The following is a 16,008-nucleotide window of genomic DNA, read 5'->3' as shown; positions in this document are numbered from 1 at the left end:
AGGAGGCCATGCGCGTGGTGACGCAGCATCGCAATGCTCGGGAACCACTTCCCGATCTCCGTCACGTTCGCGCGCATCGCCTTGTCGTCGCCCGCGAGGTCATCGATGACCCTCTGCCAGGCGGGGCTATTCTCCATGTCGGCGGCGGCGGTGTGGTGGTCGGCGGCGAGGGTTTTCTTGACGGCGGAGTGGGGGTTTGGTAGTGGGGTAACCGAGGCGACGTGGGTGGACTGTGTACTAGAGGTGATTGGAGAGTGGAGCAGTGGGTGGGTGGGCTTAAAGAGCAGAGAAGGAAACCAAAAAGGCATGGGCTATTGGGCCACTAGCAACTACTAAATAGTTAGTTTAGTACCTGCCCTTGATCAAAGCACTAGTACTTACCCCATTGGCATTACCCACAATGTTCAATACCTTAGGTCCTGGGTTCGAGACCCAGGGAAAACTATTTTTTGATTTTTATTTTTTTTCTTTAAACAAAATTTGGTACATATGTTCAGTTTACAGAAAATTCAGCAATACAAATTCAGTCATAAAAATTCAATGTGCCTCAAATTCAGCAAAGATGGACAGAGAAGCAAAAATTCAGTGTGCATCAAGTTCAGTTTGCATCAAATTCAGTTTGTATCAATTTCAGTTTGCATCAAATTACTCAATGAACCACTTATGTCTGGTACATTTGAAATGAGCTACATTTGAGCTCTAGTAGTTTCTTCACTGAATGAACTACATTTGAGCTCAATGAGCATCAAATTACTCAATGAACCACTTACTCAATGAACTACATTTGAGCTCTACTAGTTTGAAACACTCAAATTTAAGTTTCTGCCAAAAAATCACTGAATTACAAGTGCAACAACACTGATTCATCTGAACTCATCAAACATGTTGACTCTTTTCTTATTGGGCACACATCCACTTGGCTTTCCTGCTTGCTTCTTCTATTCAGCTCTTCTTTTCTTGGCCTCTTCTTACTGTTTCTTCTTTGCTTCTTGATCTTGTTTTTTCTTCAGTGCTGCAATAGCTTTGTTTGCTTCTTGCTCTTCTCTTCTCTTCATTGCTGCCTCTGCCTTAGCTGCAATTGCTTCAATTGCCCTGGCCTCCTTCTCTTCTTGTAATGCTGCTTTTCTTGCCGCTGAAGCTTCCAGCTTTGCTGCTATTTCCTCAGCCTTCTTCTCTTTTGCTGCTCTTCTTCTTCTGGCTGCCTTCTCTGCTTTCCTGATAGCAATTTCTTGCCTCTTTGCTTCAGCCTCCTCTGCTCTCCTCTCTGCCATCTCATTCATTGTCTCTAGTGCTTCATCTCTTCTGGCTGCCATCTGCCTTTCTTTGTCTCTTTTCATCTTCAATAACTTCATGGCCAGGTTGCCACCATTTGTAGTTGTTCTTGTTTGTGTTGAAGCTTGAGAACTGGATGCATGTAATATGGATGATGAATCTGGCAGAGTGCCTTCAGTTTCTTCTCTAGGTACAGGCCTAGACTGCTGCATCTTAAGAAGCATTGCACATCCAAAGTTTTGCACCCGTGCACAGCCAATCATCACATGCTATCATCACTTGTGTATCATATTAAATACAACCTAAAAGAAATGGAAAATTAGAATTTACCTGAAAGACAACTGGTGTATCATATTCATCCTCTTGTTGCTGCACTGGGAAATCATTCTGTGTGGCATTGACATCCTCCTGTGTAAGTTGGCCATCATCTTGTGTGACATGAACCTCCTCTTGTGTGACTTGCCCATCATCTTGTGTGACATGAACCTCCTCCTGTGTCACTTGCCCACCATCTTGTGTGACATGAACCTCCTCCTGTGTGACTTACCCACCATCTTGTTATGCCATAACTGGTTCATCATCAGACACATCCTTAGGAATAGCCCTTGGCCCCCTTCTCACTGGTAGTTTTGGCAAAATGCCAGCTTTTCTAGTATTACATCATTTGATGTTGTGGCCCTGTTCATGGCAGTATGAACATGTTATTGTGCCTCCTGAAGGAAATATGCCCTAGAGGAAATAATAAAGTTATTATTTATTTCCTTAAATCATGATAAATGTTTATTATTCATGCTATAATTGTATTAACCGGAAACATAATACATGTGTGAATACATAGACAAACAAAGTGTCACTAGTATGCCTCTACTTGACTAGCTCGTTAATCAAAGATGGTTATGTTTCCTAACCATGAACAAGGAGTTGTTATTTGATTAACGGGATCACATCATTAAGTGAATGATCTGATTGACATGACCCATTCCATTAGCTTAGCACCCGATCGTTTAGTATGTTGCTATTGCTTTCTTCATGACTTATACATGTTCCTATGACTATGAGATTATGCAACTCCCGTTTACCAGAGGAACACTTTGTGTGCTACCAAACGTCACAATGTAACTGGGTGATTATAAAGGAGCTCTACAGGTGTCTCCAAAGGTACATGTTGGGTTGGCGTATTTCGAGATTAGGATTTGTCACTCCGATTGTCGGAGAGGTATCTCTGGGCCCTCTCGGTAATGCACATCACTTAAGCCTTGCAAGCATTGCAACTAATGAGTTAGTTGAGGGATGATGTATTACAGAACGAGTAAAGAGACTTGCCGGTAACGAGATTGAACTAGGTATTGGAATACCGACGATCGAATCTCGGGCAAGTAACATACCGATGACAAAGGGAACAACGTATGTTGTTATGCGGTCTGACCGATAAAGATCTTCGTAGAATATGTAGGAGCCAATATGAGCATCCAGGTTCCGCTATTGGTTATTGACCGGAGACGTGTCTCGGTCATGCCTACATTGTTCTCGAACCCGTAGGGTCCGCACGCTTAAGGTTACGATGACAGTTATATTATGAGTTTATGCATTTTGATGTACCGAAGTTTGTTCGGAGTCCCAGATGTGATCACGGACATGACAAGGAGTCTCGAAATGGTCGAGACATAAAGATTGATATATTGGAAGCCTATATTTGGATATCGGAAGTGTTCCGGGTGAAATCGGGATTTTACCGGAGTACCGGGAGGTTACCGGAACCCCCCGGGAGGTACATGGGCCTTAATGGGCCTTAGTGGAAAAAGAGGAGAGGCGGCCAGGGTTGGGCCGCGCGCCCCTCCCCCCTAGTCCGAATAGGACAAGGAGAGAGGGGGCCGGCGCCCCCTTCCTTCTCTCTCTCTCTTTTCCCACCTCGCGAATCCTATTCCAACTAGGATTGGGGGAGAAGTCCTACTCCCGGAGGGAGTAGGACTCCTCCTGGCGCGCCCTATGATGGCCGGCCGGCCTCCCCCTCTTGAACCTTTATATACGGAGGCAGGGGCACCCCTAGACACACAAGTTGATCCACGTGATCATACTCTTAGCCGTGTGCGGTGCCCCCTTCCACCATAGTCCTCGATAATATTGTAGCGGTGCTTAGGCGAAGCCCTGCGACGGTAGTGCATCAAGATCGTCACCACGCCGTCGTGCTGACGGAACTCGTCCCCAACACTTTGCTGGATCGGAGTCCGGGGATCGTCATCGAGATGAACGTGTGCTAGAACTCGGAGGTGCCGTAGTTTCGGTGCTTGATCGGTCGGGCCGTGGAGACGTACGACTACATCAACCAAACGCTTCCGTTGTCGATCTACAAGGGTACGTAGATCATACTCTCCCCTCTCGTTGCTATGCATCACCATGATCTTGCGTGTGCGTAGGAATTTTTTTGAAATTACTACGTTCCCCATCACCTCCATGTCTGGTCAGTATCTTTGTGCCATCTTTCTTTTCAATCTCATAAGGCTGCTTTCTCCTACTCTTGTTTTAAGGCCTCCCAACTTTCTTTTCATAGACAGGTGGTTTGATTTCACAAGCATTCATCTTCTGCCACTCACTTCTATCTCTGCAAGGCTTGATAATTGGCTTGTATGCTAACTTGAATGCTTCTATACTATAGTAGGAGTGCACCAAACTCTCTGGGTCAATTCTCTCATGTCTACAGCATGCAATTGCATGGTGTCATGGAACTCCACTAAGATCCCACCTTTTGCATGTACAACTCTCTTCCTTGAGGTCAATAATGTATATCTTGCTCCTGTTGTCAACCTGAAAGATGCCATCACCCGCCCCTGAAACCATGCATGTAGTTGCCAGCTCTATATTCCTTTCAATTCTTTTTCTTATTTTTGGGCATACAGAACCAGGCCAGTTCTCTGCCTCTTTTCTTTTGTTGTAGAATCTGACCATGAGTTGGGTTTTGATCTTCTCAATCATTGATCTGAGATGCATCTCCCTGGCCTTAAGAATATATTCGTTGAAAACCTCACAGTAGTTATTCAGAAGGATATCACACTTGACCAATTCTCTTTGGAAGCCCCTAACCCAAGTGTTGGGTGGTAGCTTCTCAAGACATTTGTATGCTTCTAGGCCGATGACCTTCATTTCCTCCATGCTTGCAGCCCACAGTTCTGGTGTTGTGCTCCTTGGACACTTCCATAACTGGTTCTTAAGAACATCTCCTTTGTGTGTTTGCTGAAAATTCTGCCATATATGCCTAACACAGTGTCTGTGCTCTGCATCAGGAAAATGCTGCCTCACTCCCTTGATCAGCCCCTTTTGCTTGTCTAACATTATAGTCCATGGCTCTGTGTTCAGAATTCCCAAGTCACTCTTCAGACTTGACATAAACCATTTCCATGTGTCAGTGTTCTCTACCTCAACAACTGCAAAAGCTAGAGGGTATATGCAGTCATTAGGATCTATGCCAACAACACATAGCATAACACCTCCATACTTTGTCTTCAGGTGACATCCATCCAAACAAACGACAGGCCTACAGGCTTGCATGAAACCCCTTTTGCAGGCATCCAGAGAGAAGTAACAACTTCCAAATATGCCATCATTGACACCTATATAGAAAGAGTTGCTTGCGTTTGATCTTTTGAATTCTGCTGCATGATACGTCTCCAACGTATCTATAATTTTTGATTGCTCCATGCTATATTATCTACTGTTTTGGACTATATTGGGCTTTATTTTCCACTTCTATATTATTTTTGGGACTAACCTATTAACCGGAGGCCCAGCCCAGAATTGCTATTTTTTGCCTATTTCAGTGTTTCGAAGAAACAGAATATCAAACGGAGTCCAAACAGAAAAATCCTTTTTGGAACGTGATTTTCTTCTCGGATAAGACCCAGGAGACTTGGAACCTACTCCAAGAAGTACCGGAGGCGGTCACGAGGGTAGGGGGCGCGCCCCCCTGCCTCGTGGGCCCCTCGGTGCTCCACCAACGTACTCCTTCCTCCTATATATACCCACGTACCCCCAAACGATCAGAACAGGAGCAAAAAACCTAATTCCACCGCCGCAACTTTCTGTATCCACGAGATCCCACCTTTTTTGTCTTCTCCACACAACCCCCATCATTATATTCTATTCCACCCATAGTGCTATATCCATGGCTCACGCTCATGTATTGCGTGAAAGTTTATGAGTTTGAAATTATTAAGGTATGAAACAATTGCTTGGCTTGTCATCGGGGTTGTGCATGATGAGAGCATTCTTGTGTGACGAAAATGAAGCATGACTAAACTATATGATTTTGTAGGGATGAACTTTCTTTGGCCATGTTACTTTGAGAAAACATAATTGCTTTGTTAGTTTGCTTGAAGTGTTATTATTCTTTATGTCAATATGAACTTTTTGTCTTGAATCTTTCTAATCTGAATATTCATACCACAATTAAGAAATTTTGCATTGAAATTATGCCAAGTAGCACCCCGCATCAAAAATTCTCCTTTTATCATTTACCTACTCGAGGACGAGCAGGAATTAAGCTTGGGGATGCGTGATACGTCTCCAACGTATCTATAATTTTTGATTGCTCCATGCTATATTATCTACTGTTTTGGACTATATTGGGATTTATTTTACACTTTTATATTATTTTTGGGACTAACCTATTAACCGGAGGCCCAGCCCAGAATTGCTGTTTTTTGCCTATTTCAGTGTTTCGAAGAAACAGAATATCAAATGGAGTCCAAACAGAAAAATCCTTTTTGGAACGTGATTTTCTTCTCGGATAAGACCCAGGAGACTTGGACCCTACTCCAAGAAGTACCGGAGGCGGTCACGAGGGTAGGGGGCGCGCCCCCTCCTACAGGGCGCGCCCCCTGCCTCGTGGGCCCCTCGGTGCTCCACCGACGTACTCCTTCCTCCTATATATACCCACGTACCACCAAACGATCAGAACAGGAGCAAAAAACCTAATTCCACCGCCGCAACTTTCTGTATCCACGAGATCCCATCTTGGGGCCTGTTCCGGAGCTCCGCCGGAGAGGGCCGTTATCACGGAGGGCTTCTACATCATCATAGCCCCTCCGATGAAGTGTGAGTAGTTTACCTCAGACCTTTGGGTCCATAGTTATTAGCTAGATGGCTTCTTCTCTCTTTTTGGATCTCAATACAATGTTCTCCCCCTCTCTTGTGGAGATCTATTCGATGTAATCTTCTTCTTTTGCGGTGTGTTTGTTGAGACCGATGAATTGTGGGTTTATGATCAAGTCTATCTATGAACAATATTTGAATCTTCTCTGAATTCTTTTATGTATTATTGGTTATCTTTGCAAGTCTCTTCGAATTATCTGTTTGGTTTGGCCAACTAGATTGGTAGTTCTTGCCATGGGAGAAGTGTTTAGCTTTGGGCTCGATCTTGCGGTGTTCTTTCCCAGTGACAGAAGGGGCAGCAAGACACGTATTGTATCGTTGCCATCGAGGATAACAAGATGGGGTTTATTTCATATTGCATGAATTTATCTCTCTACATCATGTCATCTTGCTTAAAGCGTCACTCTGTTTTTAACTTAATACTCTAGATGCATGCTGGATAGCGGTCGATGAGTGGAGTAATAGTAGTAGATGCAGAACCGTTTCGATCTACTTATCACAGATGTGATGCCTATATACATGATCATGCCTAGATATTCTCATAACTATGCTCAATTCTGTCAATTGCTCAACAGTAATTTGTTCACCCACCGTAGAAAACTTATGCTCTTGAGAGAAGCCACTAGTGAAACCTATGGCCCCCGGGTCTATTCTCATCATATCAATCTCCATCACTTTAATCTTGTTTTGTTTTTACTTTGCCTTTTACTTTTCACTTTGCATCTTTATATCAAAAATACCAAAAATATTATCTATTGGATCTCACTTCCGTAAGTGACCGTGAAGGGATTGACAACACCTAATCGCGTTGGTTGCGTTGAGCTCTTTGTGTTGTGTAGGTACGAGGGACTTGCACGTGGCCTCCTACTGGATTGATACCTTGGTTCTCAAAAACTGAGGGAAATACTTACGCTACTCTACTGCATCATCCTTTCCTCTTCGGGGAAAACCAACACAAGCTCAAGAGGTAGCAAGAAGAATTTCTGGCGCCGTTGCCGGGGAGTCTACGCAAAAAGTCAACATACCAAGTACCCATCACAATCCCTATCTCCAACATTACATTAGTTGCCATTTGCCTCTCATTTTCCTCTCCCCCACTTCACCCTTGCCGTTGTATTCGCCCTCTCTTTCTCCTTCCCCTTCTCCTTCTCCGTTTGCCTTTTTCGCGCTTGCCTTTTGTTTGCTCGTGTGTTGGATTGCTTGTTTGTCGCGATGGCTCAAGATACTACCAAATTGTGTGACTTCACTAATACCAACAATAATGATTTTCTTAGCACTCCGATTGCTCCTCTTGCCAATACTGAATCTTGTGAAATCAATATTGCTTTGTTGAATCTTGTTATGAAAGATCAATTCGCCGGCCTTCCTAGTGAAGATGCCGCTACTCATCTGAATAACTTAGTTGATTTATGTGATATGCAAAATAAAAAAGATGTCGATAATGATGTCGTTAAATTGAAGCTATTTCCTTTTTCGCTTAGAGATCGTGCTAAAGCTTGGTTTTCGTCTTTGCCTAAAAATAGTATTGATTCTTGGAACAAGTGCAAAGATGCTTTTATCTCTAAGTATTTTCCTCCCGCTAAGATCATCTCTCTTAGAAACGATATTATGAATTTTAAGCAACTTGATCATGAACATGTTGCACAAGCTTGGGAGAGAATGAAATTAATGATACGTAATTGCCCTACTCATGGTTTAAATTTGTGAATGATTATACAAAAAATTTATGCCGGATTGAATTTTGCTTCTAGAAATCTTTTAGATTCGGCCGCGGGAGGCACTTTTATGGAAATCACTTTAGGAGATGCTACTAAACTCCTAGATAATATTATGGTTAATTATTCTCAATGGCATACTGAAAGATCTTCTAATAAAAAGTGCATGCGATAGAAGAAATCAATGTTTTGAGTGGAAAGATGGATGAACTTATGAAATTATTTTCTACTAAGAGTGTTTCTTCTGATCCTAATGATATGCCTTTGTCTACCTTGATTGAGAATAACAATGAATCTATCGATGTGAATTTTGTTGGTAGGAATAATTTTGGTAACAACGCTTATAGAGGGAATTTTAATCCTAGGCCATATCCTAGTAATCCTTCTAATAATTATGGAAATTCCTACAACAACTCTTATGGAAATTATAATAAGATGCCCTCTGAATTTGAGAATAGTGTTAAAGAGTTTATGAATTCACAAAAGAATTTTAATGCTTTGCTTGAAGAGAAAGTGCTTAAAGTTGATGATTTGGCTAGGAACGTTGATAGAATTTCTCTTGAGATTGATTCTTTAAAGCTTAGATCTATTCCTCCTAAGCATGATATCAATGAGTCTCTCAAAGCTATGAGAATTTCCATTGATGAGTGCAAGGAAAGAACCGCTAGGATGCGTGCTTCAAAAGATGCCTTTATTAAAGCGTGTTCTTCCAATACCTATGAAAATCAAGATGAAGATCTAAAAGTTATTGATGTGTCCCCTATCAAATCTTTGTTTTGCAATATGAATCTTGATGAAACTGAATATGATCTTCCTTTACCTAGAAGGCATTCTAAAAATTCGGAGTGTTTAGATCTTAATGATGAAATTGATGAAAGTGGGATTGAAAGAAATAAAAATTTAGATGTTGCTAAACCCACTATATTGGATTTCAAGGAATTTAATTATGAAAGTTGCTCTTTGATTGATTGTATTTCCTTGTTGCAATCCGTGCTAAACTCTCCGCATTCTTATAGTCAAAAGAAAGCCTTCACCGAACATATTGTTGATGCCTTGATGCAATCTTATGAAAAAAAAACTTGAGTTGAAAGTCTCTATCCCTAGAAAACTCTATGATGAGTGGGAACCAACTATCAAAATTAAAATTAAAGATCATGAGTTTTATGCTTTCTGTGATTTTGGTGCTAGTGTCTCCACTATCCCCAAAACTTTGTGTGATTTTCTAGATTTCCGCGATCTTGATGATTGCTCTTTAAACTTACATCTCGCGGATTCTACTATTAAGAAACCTATGGGAAGGATTAACGATGTTCTTATTGTTGCAAATAGGAATTATGTGCCCGTAGATTTCATTATTCTTGATATAGATTGCAATCCTTCTTGCCCTATTACTCTTGGTAGACCTTTCCTTAGAATAGTTGGTGCAATTATTGATATGAAGGAAGGGAATATTAGATTCCAATTTCCATTAAAAAAGGGCATGGAACACTTTCCAAGAAAGAAAATAAAATTTCCATATGAAACCATCATGAGATCCACTTATGGATTGCCTTCCAAAGATGGCAACACCTAGATCTATCCTCACTTTTATGCCTAGCTAGGGGCGTTAAACGATAGCACTTGTTGGGAGGCAACCCAATTTTATTTTTTATTTTTTGTGTTTTTCTTCTGTTAAGGAATAAATAACCCATCTACCCTCTGTTTGGATGTGGTTTTGTGTTTTAATTAGTGTTTGTGCCAAGCTAGACCTATTGGATCTTCTTGGATGATAGTTATTTGATCTTGCTGTAATTTCCAGAAACTTTGCGTTCAGTGCCCGAATGACTAAAAATCATCAGAATGTGATAAAATACTGATTCCAATTGCTGCTGATCAATAAACAAATTATCTAGGTCGTCTAATTTTGGTATATTTTTTTGGAGTTCTAGAAGTTTGCGTTAGTTACAGATTACTACAGACTGTTCTGTTTTTGACAGATTCTGTTTTTCGTGTGTTGTTTGCTTATTTTGATGAATCTATGGTTAGTAAAATAGTTTATAATCCATAGAGAAGTTGGAATACAGTAGGTTTAACACCAAAATAAATAAAGAATGAGTTCATTACAGTACCTTGAAGTGGTTTTATGTTTTCTTTCTCTAACGGAGCTCCCGAGATTTCTATTAAGTTTTGTGTTGTGAAGTTTTCAAGTTTTGGGTGAGTTCTTTTGATGGATTATGGAACAAGGAGTGGCAAGAGCCTAAGCTTGGGGATGCCCATGGCACCCCAAAGATAATCCAAGGACACCAAGAAGTCAAAGCTTGGGGATGCCCCGGAAGGCATCCCCTCTTTTTTCCACTTCCATCGGTAATTTACTTCGAGCTATATTTTTATTCACCAACATGATATGTGTTTTGCTTGGAGCGTCTTGTATTATTTGTGTTTTTGTTTGTTAGTGTGCCACAATCATACTTGCTGTACACACCTTTTGAGAGAGTCATCTATGAATTAAAATTTGATAGAATACTCTATGTGCTTCACTTATATCTTTTGAGCTATGTAGTTTTGCTCTATGTGCTTCACTTATATCTTTTGAGCGTTGAAATTTTGCTCTATGTGCTTCACTTAGATCTTTTAGAGCACGGTGGTGTTTTGTTTTAAAGAAACTATGATCTCTCATGCTTTACTTAAATTATTTTGAGAGTCGTAATAGCATGGTAATTTGCTTAATAATAACTTGCTTGGTATTCAAGATTTGTGAAACTTTCTTTTGAGTGCGTTGAATACTAAGAAAAGTTGGATGATTGATAATTGTTTTGAGATATGGAGGTAGTAATATCAAAGTCATGCTAGTAGAGTAATTGTGAATTTGAGAAGTGCTTGAGTTAAAGTTTGCAAGTCCCGTAGCATGCACGTATGGTTAACATTATGCAACAAATTTGAAACATGAGGTGTTATTTGATTGTCCTCCTTATGAGTGGCGGTCGGGGACGAGCGATGGTCTTTTCCTACCAATCTATCCCCCTAGGAGCATGCGCGTAATACTTTGGTTTTTGATGGCTTGTAGATTTTTGCAATAAGTATATGAGTTCTTTATGACTAATGTTGAGTCCATGGATTATACGCACTCTCACCCTTCCATCATTTCTAGCCTCTACGGTACCGTGCATTGCCCTTTCTCACATTGAGAGTTGGTGCAAACTTCGCCGGTGCATCCAAACCCCGTGATATGATACACTCTTTCACACATAAACCTCCTTATATCTTCCTCAAAACAACCTACCTATTATGGCATTTCCATAGCCATTCCGAGATATATTGCCATGCAACTTTCCACCATCCAGTTTATCATGACACATTCATCATTGTCATATTGCTTAGCATGATCATGTAGTTGACATAGTATTTGTGGCAAAGCCACCATTCATAATTTTTACTTGTCACTCTTGATTCATTGCATATCCCGGTACACTGCCGGAGGCATTCATATAGAGTCATACTTTGTTCTAGTATCGAGTTGTAATCATTGAGTTGTAAATAAATAGAAGTGTGATGATCATCATTCAATAGAGCATTGTCCAAAAAAAAGGGGCAATGTTACTATCCTTTTTTCCACACTTGTGCTTCAAAGTAGCACCATGATATAGCGAGTCTCATATATTGTGCTTCAAAGTAGCACCATGTTCTTCATATAGAGAGTCTCTTGAGTTATCACTTTCATATACTAGTGGGAATTTTTCACTATAGAACTTGGCTTGTATATTCCAACAATGGGCCTCCTCAAGTGCCCTAGGTCTTCATGGGCAAGCAAGTTTGATGCACACCCACTTAGTTTCTTTTGTTGAGCTTTCATACATTTATAGCTCTAGTGCATCCGTTGCATGGCAATCCCTACTCCTCGCATTAACATCAATCGATGGGCATCTCCCTAGCCCATTGATTAGCCTCATTGATGTGAGACTTTCTCCTTTTTTGTCTTCTCCACACAACCCCCATCATTATATTCTATTCCACCCATAGTGCTATATCCATGGCTCACGCTCACATATTGCGTGAAAGTTTATGAGTTTGAAATTATTAAGGTATGAAACAATTGCTTGGCTTGTCATCGGGGTTGTGCATGATGAGAGCATTCTTGTGTGACGAAAATGAAGCATGACTAAACTATATGATTTTGTAGGGATGAACTTTCTTTGGCCATGTTACTTTGAGAAAACATAATTGCTTTGTTAGTTTGCTTGTTATTATTCTTTATGTCAATATGAACTTTTGTCTTGAATCTTTCTAATCTGAATATTCATACCACAATTAAGAAATTTTGCATTGAAATTATGCCAAGTAGCACCCCGCATCAAAAATTCTATTTTTATCATTTACCTACTCGAGGACGAGCAGGAATTAAGCTTGGGGATGCGTGATACGTCTCCAACGTATCTATAATTTTTGATTGCTCCATGCTATATTATCTACTGTTTTGGACTATATTGGGCTTTATTTTACACTTTTATATTATTTTTGGGACTAACCTATTAACCGGAGGCCCAGCCCAGAATTGCTGTTTTTGCCTATTTCAGTGTTTCGAAGAAACAGAATATCAAATGGAGTCCAAACAGAAAAATCCTTTTTGGAACGTGATTTTCTTCTCGGATAAGACCCAGGAGACTTGGACCCTACTCCAAGAAGTACCGGAGGCGGTCACGAGGGTAGGGGGCGCGCCCCCTGCCTCGTGGGCCCCTCGGTGCTCCACCGACGTACTCCTTCCTCCTATATATACCCACGTACCACCAAACGGTCAGAACAGGAGCAAAAAACCTAATTCCACCACCGCAACTTTCTGTATCCACGAGATCCCATCTTGGGGCCTGTTCCGGAGCTCCGCCGGAGAGGGCCGTTATCACGGAGGGCTTCTACATCATCATAGCCCCTCCGATGAAGTGTGAGTAGTTTACCTCAGACCTTTGGGTCCATAGTTATTAGCTAGATGGCTTCTTCTCTCTTTTTGGATCTCAATACAATGTTCTCCCCCTCTCTTGTGGAGATCTATTCCAATGTAATCTTCTTCTTTTGCGGTGTGTTTGTTGAGACCGATGAATTGTGGGTTTATGATCAAGTCTATCTATGAACAATATTTGAATCTTCTCTGAATTCTTTTATGTATTATTGGTTATCTTTGCAAGTCTCTTCGAATTATCCGTTTGGTTTGGCCAACTAGATTGGTAGTTCTTGCCATGGGAGAAGTGCTTAGCTTTGGGTTCGATCTTGCGGTGTTCTTTCCCAGTGACAGAAGGGGCAGCAAGACACGTATTGTATCGTTGCCATCGAGGATAACAAGATGGGGTTTATTTCATATTGCATGAATTTATCTCTCTACATCATGTCATCTTGCTTAAAGCGTTACTCTGTTTTTAACTTAATACTCTAGATGCATGCTGGATAGCGGTCGATGAGTGGAGTAATAGTAGTAGATGCAGAACCGTTTCGATCTACTTGTCACAGATGTGATGCCTATATACATGATCATGCCTAGATATTCTCATAACTATGCTCAATTCTGTCAATTGCTCAACAGTAATTTGTTCACCCACCATAGAAAGCTTATGCTCTTGAGAGAAGCCACTAGTGAAACCTATGGCCCCCGGGTCTATTCTCATCATATATATCTCCATCACTTTAATCTTGTTTTGTTTTTACTTTGCCTTTTACTTTTCACTTTGCATCTTTATATCAAAAATACCAAAAATATTATCTATTGGATCTCACTTCCGCAAGTGACCGTGAAGGGATTGACAACCCCTAATCGCGTTGGTTGCGTTGAGCTCTTTGTGTTGTGTAGGTACGAGGGACTTGCGCGTGGCCTCCTACTGGATTGATACCTTGGTTATCAAAAACTGAGGGAAATACTTACGCTACTCTGCTGCATCATCCTTTCCTCTTCGGGGAAAACCAACGCAAGCTCAAGAGGTAGCACTGCATAATCCCACATACTGTTATACTGCTCTAACTCATCTCCTTCAATGACTTTCTTCACTAGTCTCCCAGCCCTTCTAAGTTTGCTCCTTGCTGTTGTCGTGTTCCAGTCCTTCTGAACAACCCTTGCAAAATTCTTCATGTTCATGTTTTCATTTGCTTTGAATGAATCAAGATACTTTCCTGCCATGAAGGGAGTAGTGAATGACTTGACACTGCATTTCTTTATGCATGTATGATTTGGGTTATACTTCTTGATCATGAACCAGTTGATTCTCCCATCAAATGATGCAAACAAAGACCATGGACACCCATCTTCACAAATGCCTTTAACACTTTTCTTATCATTTCATGCCAACCCTTTCATGACAGCTTTACTCCTTGATAGCCCTCCTCAGTAACTCAACACTAGCAAATGCGTGACACACTTGGAACTCTAGTTTAGACAGGTCCTCTTCCCTGAAACTTTTAAAATTCAGCTTAACCTTATCTTCATCAGATGAAGGCAAGCACATGTCCACATCTTCAGTAGGATCATCAGCTTCTTCTTGGACTGCTTTACCTTTGCCTTTCTCACAATCAACATTCTTGTCAAACAAGTCATCATCATCTTGCAGATCAATGTATGAATCAACAATCTGTGGAATGAAATCTTCATCTTCATCTGAATCCTGCATTACTGAACAACCAACTGTGTCTGCTGCATCCATGTTTAAAACCCTATAGCCTTTTCTTCTTCCCCTGAACTCAAACTGAAATGTATGCATGTCTCCTGGTTGAGGTGGTCCTCGCATGTAATCCTCTTCTTCTGACTCTTCCTCACTTTCTGATAGTGCATCTTCAACTAGACCTTGCTCAGCCTCATGGTCTCGATCTTGCTCAGTCTGCTCCTGTGCCACCACAATTTGCTCAACATGGTGCTCTTCTTGTTCATCTTGATCATGCACTTGCTCTTTCTTTGGCCTACTTCCACTGAATTTGGCAAATGGAGGATCCTCATCATCAAAATGAACAGGAACATGTGAAATATATGATCTCAGCTCTCATCATGATCAAGAAATTTCTGCTGAAAATGATTCCCATTCATAGCACAATCCTTCATGTTCTCTGTCATAGTGTTGTCTCCCATCTTAATCTCTCTTAATCCATTCTTGTACACTGTCAACCCAGGAACACACCAATAAGCCCTGATCCTGCCCTCAAACTCATACCCAATTTCCTCAACCAGACTAGTAACAACAGTAGGTGTCCAGTTATCTATGTCACAGTAGTCATACCAAATGGAGTGGCCTTTGTGGTAATCTCTATGCTTTCTTGTACAAAGGAAATAGCCACCATGTATGACCTCAACAAAGAAGTGGTTGCTTAGGGGTCCTGCAAAACATTCAAAGTTGCAATGTTCAGACAAGATAAACAGAGACATTTATGAAGGTTCAGTCAAGCTGAAAATATTCAGTTAACTCCAAAAGTTCAGTTATTGTATCAAACCACCAGTAGCTCAGTTAACTGATTAAGCAGGACCTAATCAATGGTACTGAGCAAGCAGTAAAGTAATGTAATTGGACCAAAACAAGCAAAGTGGCAATGCTCAGTGTCAATGTTCAGTTATTGTACTAAATCAAGTTCAGACATTTGAATATTCAGACAGGTTAACACATAAAAATTCAGTTATCTTACAGAGCAAATTTCATACATGTTGCAGAAAGAAAGCACAGATTCATGGCCTCCACTGACCAAATATATGATCTTTCATGGGCAAAACGATCATCTCATGTGCAAAACGATCATCTCATCTCATGATCAACAACCAGGACATATAAAGCAAAGAAACAGGGGAGAAGCGAGCATGGCCTTCCCCTAACATATCCAAAATCAAACTCTAATTTTGCTATGCAAACCCTAGACCATCTCTAAATACAAGATCCATAGCCCA

This window comes from Triticum urartu, chromosome 2A, assembly GCF_056163025.1.
Source record: "Triticum urartu cultivar PI428250 chromosome 2A, HENAU_Tu73, whole genome shotgun sequence".
NCBI lineage: Eukaryota > Viridiplantae > Streptophyta > Magnoliopsida > Poales > Poaceae > Triticum > Triticum urartu.
The sequence above is the reverse complement of the archived record's forward strand: the minus strand, read 5'-3'. Positions refer to the sequence as shown.